Source organism: Botryllus schlosseri, chromosome 6 (genome assembly GCF_051294905.1).
Source record: "Botryllus schlosseri isolate E-star chromosome 6, Bs_hap1, whole genome shotgun sequence".
NCBI lineage: Eukaryota > Metazoa > Chordata > Ascidiacea > Stolidobranchia > Styelidae > Botryllus > Botryllus schlosseri.
In genome coordinates this window covers 4116859-4123597 of record NC_137241.1, presented here as the reverse complement: position 1 = coordinate 4123597, position 6739 = coordinate 4116859, and positions in this window count along the sequence as shown.

Genomic DNA, 6739 nt, shown 5'->3' with positions numbered 1-6739 from the left:
TGCCGAACCGAAGGAATAGTGATATTGGGCACAGTAGAATGGCTTACTTTGAACAACAACAACCTGTTTAAACTGAAATCAATTTCTGCATTTCGAAATGGTTCGCTGAGCGTTCTTCCAAAATTTCTCCAAATCGGGCCGCGGGCCGCAAAATATGACCTCGCGGGCCGCATGCGGCCCGCGGGCCGCGTGTTGGTGACCCCTGACCTAGACGGAATGATCTCTATAAGCTGAATTGCAAAGCGCGAAAATTCGTAGGGCCCTAATGCATTTTGTGGACCCAGTTCTACCCTTACAAGTCAAGGAAAAGCTGGTAATATGTGTGTTCGCTTCTATAGAATGCGCCTAATGGAATGTACTAACAGCGCAACGTTTCTCTGCGGCGCGATTGCACTTCGACACACAACCTCATTGCCCATTGCCCATTGCCGCGACGCCAGCTGAGCAATTACTCTCGCCACGCACTCTCACTCGTCACTCATTTTCTCTGGAGCTACGCTCTCGCTTCGCAAGACAGCATTGTTGCGTCACTATGCCACTCTCCATAACGATGAAAGCATAGTGTCCTATATGGTGTCGACACAAGCAAATCTCACGGCTCAGTGAAATTGTATCACGTCACAATTTCCATTTGGCTACAGGCAATTTGACGGTCATTTTTGACCGGCTTGCCGAGCATTAAATTTGGTAAAACGGGTATCAATCGAAAGCTGACTCTGCACTGATGACGAAAATATAAATTTTATTCCGCTTGCGGCCCTGGAACCCCCACAATCAGCCTCGAATTTTCCATTGTTATGGAGATTGGCATTGGGACGCAACAATGCTTTTTGGACCTTTTTCTCTTGAGCTACACTCTCGTTTCGCCAGACAGCATTGTTGCGTCATGAGATTCTCTCTCGTTTCGCAAGACAGCATTGTTGCGTCCCAATGCCAATCTCCATAACAATGAAAAATTCAAGGCTGATTGTGGGAGTTCCAGGGCCACGAGCGGAATAAAATTTATATTTTCGTCATCAGTGCAGAGTCAGCTTTCGATTGATACCCGTTTTACCAAATTTAATGCTCGGCAAGCCGGTCAAAAATGACCGTCAAATTGCCTGTAGCCAAATGGAAATTGTGACGTGATGCAATTTCACTGAGCCGTGAGATTTGCTTGTGTCGACACCATATAGGACACTATGATGAAAGATTCGAGGCTGATTGTGGGGGGTCCAGGGCCATGAGCGAAATGAAATTTATATTTTCGTAATCAGTACAGCGGCAGCTTTTGATTGATACCCGTTTTATCAAATTTGATGTACGCCAAGCCGGTCAAAATTTACCGCTAAATTGCCTTTAGAGCCAAATGGAAAATGTTGACGTAGACCAATTTCAATGAGCCGTGAGATTAGCTTGTGTCCACGCCATATAGGACACATGGTTCAAGCAGCTGCACCGGAAAATCCAGTGTTACTTGACAATGTATCCATTAACGGACCGATTCAGCAGTCGACAGAATCACTAGAAAGCGTGGTTCATTGTGTGGTGAGAACTAAGATTTATTTGAACACTTATCGCTGCACAGTTACGTACGGGGACTTTTTTTAAGGAAAAATGCCTTTCAACCGATCGTGGAATTTTCACACTGCTGCGACCTTGGCATTAGGGCTGGGCATAATGATTCGAGTACTCGAATCTGAATCGAGTAATAATTTTAATGATTCGAGTCGAGTAGTGAAAGACGATTTTTTCGAGTACTGAAATTATACGCTCCTTGCGACTGAAAGTTAATTTATCACCGAGAATTATAGTTTCGATACTAATTTTCACTGTTGGAGCCTTGAAACCTTGCTTGGCCGTATCGTAGCATACGAAACATATAGTACAGAGCTAGGAACGTTACTGGAAATAGCATATTGCTGAAGTCATATCTTCCCACAACATTGTCAGCAAGTGCAATGAAATCGGTATGGTCGAAAAAACACCAAAGTATGTGATGGATAACAGGCGTTATATTCTTTGTGGACGAATAAAAGGTACATATTTGAACTTTGAAATTTTACATTCTGTTATGACGTCATAATGAGTGATACTCGATTACTCGATTCGACTCGAAGCATATTACGTGATTCAGAATCGAATCACTCAGGTACTCGATTTTGCCCAGCCCTACTTGGCATTAGGCAAGGCCTTATGATTGCGAGAAAACATATCACTTTTACTTGACAGACATATTCTCCAAACTTAATGAGTCGAATTAATCCTTTTTTGGTAATAATGAAACATGATCAAGATGAAAATGACACTGTTCGGATTCAGCATAAGCCCGTGGTAGATCAGAAAGATTTACCAAAACGTGAACTTTTGCAATTCTCCTGCTTGCCTGAGCTAGACACCGGTCCTGTTGCGTATCTGATTTTGACGTGACGCAATGTTCCCTCTAATTTCGCGTGTTACATGCCCAAATGCCGCATGCCCAAGTGTCGCATACTCAACTGTCGCATGCTCAGCTGTCCCATGCTCAAGTGTCGCATGCTCAAGTGTCGCAGGCTCAAGTGTCTGCATATCCACGTGTCGCATGCTCAAGTGTCTGCATGTAGACGTGTCGCATGCTCAAGTGTCGCATGCGTACATGACCCCATGCTCATGTGCACCTTTGCTCTTATGTCCCCATGCCCATGTGTCCATATGAGCATGTGTGCCCATGCATATGCTCTTGTGCAGCCATGCTCATGTGTCGCCAAGGCTCATGTATCGGATGCTCATGAGTCACCATGCTCAAGTGGCACTTAATAAATTGTCACCATGTTGATGTGTCCCTATGCTCATGCTCACGTGTATCCATGCTCGTGTGTCCCTATACTTATGTGTCTCCATGCTAATATGTCCTCCTGTTAATATGCCCCTGTGCTGATATGTCTACATGCCCACGAGTCGCCATGACCAAAAGTCGCTATGCTCAAGTGTCGCATGCTCAAGTGTCGCTTGCTATTGTGTCGCATGCTAATATAATATGTCCACGGACCATTTTTCACGAGTCAGTGCAAACTAAATGACTCACTCCGCGGTCCCCCTGGACAATAGTGCATAAAATAGGGTTGCCACGGCTGGATTTTCGATTTACCCACATTTTTACCTGTAATGTGTGGTGTTGACTAGAGAAAAGAGGTCAGCACTTTGACTCGACTCTCGATCTCCCCGAATTTTGCGAAACTCTGACGTTCGCTGCGACGGACTCGAGTTTATACATCGCACTAATAGATTTTATACAAAAAAGAGATGATATCGCTTCGTCTGATATCAGATTAATGATGTACATTTGTGCATCTGAAATTGTCTTAAATGTGGTCTGATGATCATAAGTGCCTTCTGCGAAAGATGCAGTGATAATTTTTATTCGAGCCACAGGTGGATTTTTGTCCGCGCAGACTTTGTCAGCAGTGCGCGCGCGAGCGTAGCTTATACGGAACATTGGTCGGGAGGGGGCGCTGGTATACTTTATTCGTTGTCCAGGGGACGCGGTAGCTTGCAAAAGTTTGGGGGACACTGGTTTAGAGACGTACAGTACAATTGGCAGGCAGATCACATGCGTCGGCGGAGAGGTCGGCTGTTGTTGTTGTGTTACTGTTGTGCCCTAGTGGCCATTTATGATTTGATATTTGTAATTAACTTCACATAGAATTACTGCGAATAAGCTACGGCAGTTAGGTTCTGCACGATCCGCCGTTCTGTCGGTGCGTGGCTTACCGTCTGGTAGTGGTCAGTGGACTAGTGGTAGGTGTTAGAGCGTCTTCTAGCGGGCATTATCTCTGGCGGTGTTAGACTAGCGGCTTCTATTCACGCACTTCTACCAAACAATAAAGTATCAGGACTATCAGCGTACCGGGAAAGCATGTTCATTGTTCAGTTTTCCACGTCTTGGTCAAAGCCGCCTTGGCCAACACTACAATTCGCATTTCTGGATATTAATGAATGCCAAAGCAGACATGCAAAAAAATATTATATTACCTTAACTTATCAAACCCCGGGAGGGCAGTAATTGTCCAGTGTCCACCACACGGTTGCAAGAGAATCTTCAGTGCTGAAGTTCCCTCAAATAGGAAACTCCTACTTGTGAGCTTCCAAAATTGTCCATATATATATAATTTCACACCGACGACGTGGTAACTGTCACACTTTATAAATATTTGACAAATACCGAACTTGCCATATCCCTTCAGCACAAATGCGAGTCTTCACTCACGTAGTTCATGTGCACTGCGCGTATATTGGTTTGGCATACTATAGGCCTACTACATAGCCTATACTACACGCGACCGTAAAGAATTTCCAGACTTCCCAAACGAGCAATACGCCTGTGTGTTTCGATAGCGACCATCACACGGTCGACACGCGTATTATTTTTGCCACGCTGCCAACACCCGTGATCATAAAAACTATTCAGAGCTTACAGATAAGCTTGAAGCTCGAACATCTGTATGAAATGAAAAATATACCGGCAAACTCCTGGCACTGGCGTATTGAAAACGTTTCTTGATACTGCACTTAAGTATACTTAAGTTATACGCCGACGATCAGCAAACAAACCGCATCACATGAGTTGCTAGATAGCTTCTTAGGCGATCCACGACTGCGAGGTGAAGGCTACGCTAACTTCAGATTTGAACAACTTGGAACTACATTTTCTTAAATTAAATAAGAATAACAATTATAGTAGGGTTACCATATTTTTGAATCGGGAAAGGAGGACACTTTGTCAAAATTTTCAAACTTAGAATGCCGGTGGAAAATCCTGAAAAATTGGTCAATTTTTCCCTCTTCGTAGTCGGTTGACTAAAAAAAAATCAACTTTCTCGCTCAGCGCCCAAAATGCTGTTTTTGCCTTCACTTTATCAAGTGGTTGACTAAAACAAAGGTCAACTTTCGCTCAGCTTCCGAAATACCCACCTGAGTGTTAGTTCAGTGCAGGAGTGGGCAACATTTTTGCTATTCACGGCCGCATTTCGATTACTTATGTAGCCTACGGCCGCATTCCTGTGCATAAGCCGTAATCAACTAACTGGGCGTCAAATACCCATGTTATACCGTCCGTGTCCATTTCAGTTGAATTCCATACTTATCTAATTTCTCATATCGGCTTACTATGGACACCGAAATCGCGAGGGGCCATGTTTTGAACAATGACCGTGAAAGTGATGGTCGCGCCGGGCGCGAAATTTTTTTCAGATTCACAATTAAATTTCGTCATCATTATTAGTATACTCACATATTTACAATCAGCCCATGTGATCAGATCCACTGGTGGAGTTGATAGAGGTAGTGTCTTCCGAAATTTAGGGCAGTTGGTATTGGACACTTTGTTGCATGCTATTATTTCCTGACCTTCCATCAGTAGTGTCGGTAGGCTTAGCGGAAATATATGGGAATCGCCTGAACCAGTGGTTTCCGACCTTTTTGGGTGTCGGGACCACATTTCAAACTTCAGAGTACGAATGTATGCATGAAAACACTCAATTATGGACTACTTATAACGAAAATTTAAAGGTAGCTAGCCTACCTCTGCTCTCACCATCCAGCTAATTCAAAAGCATGCACATTGCACATACTGCACATGGATTTCTATAGATTCTATATCGGTTATTATAGCATCGATACCAGCAAATTAGCGAGTACTATAATGTCGTGATGTGATAGCTCTTCATACATTCCTGCACTTAATGCACAAGTTTGCGGGGAATTATACGCTGAGCAATGTTGGATTTATTGCAATTTATACTTCTCTATGAGCCTTTACTTTGATGTTAGTAAAATTGTGTCGAAATTTTCTCCTCAAAGAGACGTTATATAAAGGTCTATGACCAACAGAACTCAAGATACATCGTTGTCTGACGGGTATTCATTAGGGCTGTTCAAAAATAACGGGAAAAAAGTTATTTTTGAACAGCCCTAGTATTCATTCATGCGTTTGAGGCCAGTCCGCAAGAATTCTCTTTCCCAATTTTCAGAAGCGGCCTTGGACTGCTTTAGACATAACTAATGTCCCCCATTTTAGCATTCATATACAGAAATTGCCTATAGCTATTCATAGAAACAAGCAACAACTGTCCTCTATTATATTTTTGTGGCATATTTAGAGGTCAATCAGAGCCGCAAGAAGGTCAATCAGAGGTCAATCATAGCCGCATGTGGCTCTAAGAGCGGCGGTTGGGAATCACTGGCCTAAACGTATCAGAAACAAATTTATTTCGTGAGAAGCACACCATATCAATTTGTTATCTCTATATGGGGCGCATCATTTATATCTGCTGTTCGCGTCTGTACTGTGGGGCTCAGATTGCAAAGGGCACTACTATGAAGTATAGCATTGAATCGCGCGCAGCGCGAAGAAAATTTCAAGATTATATCAAATTCAATTAATCAAAATTTCAATTCGCCCGTTGACGGCCACCAACACATACCAATTAAATGCATGCGGCATGCGGCCGTACGGCCGCAGGTTGCCCCTCCCCTGGTTCAGTGCTATTTTATGGTATCTCGGCCGAGTTTTGCCCTGTGTTTAACCAAAATTCTGAAAAAAAAGAGGACAAAATCTCAAAAAGGGTGACATTTAGGCGTCCTCGCAGGATATTTTCACAAACCCGAAAAAGGAGAACAAATCGTCCTAAAAGAGGACGTATTGCAACCCTAAATTATAGCTACACATTTTTTAGGATTAGATTATATTTACTCAATTTGCGAAAACTTGCAAATTCAATCA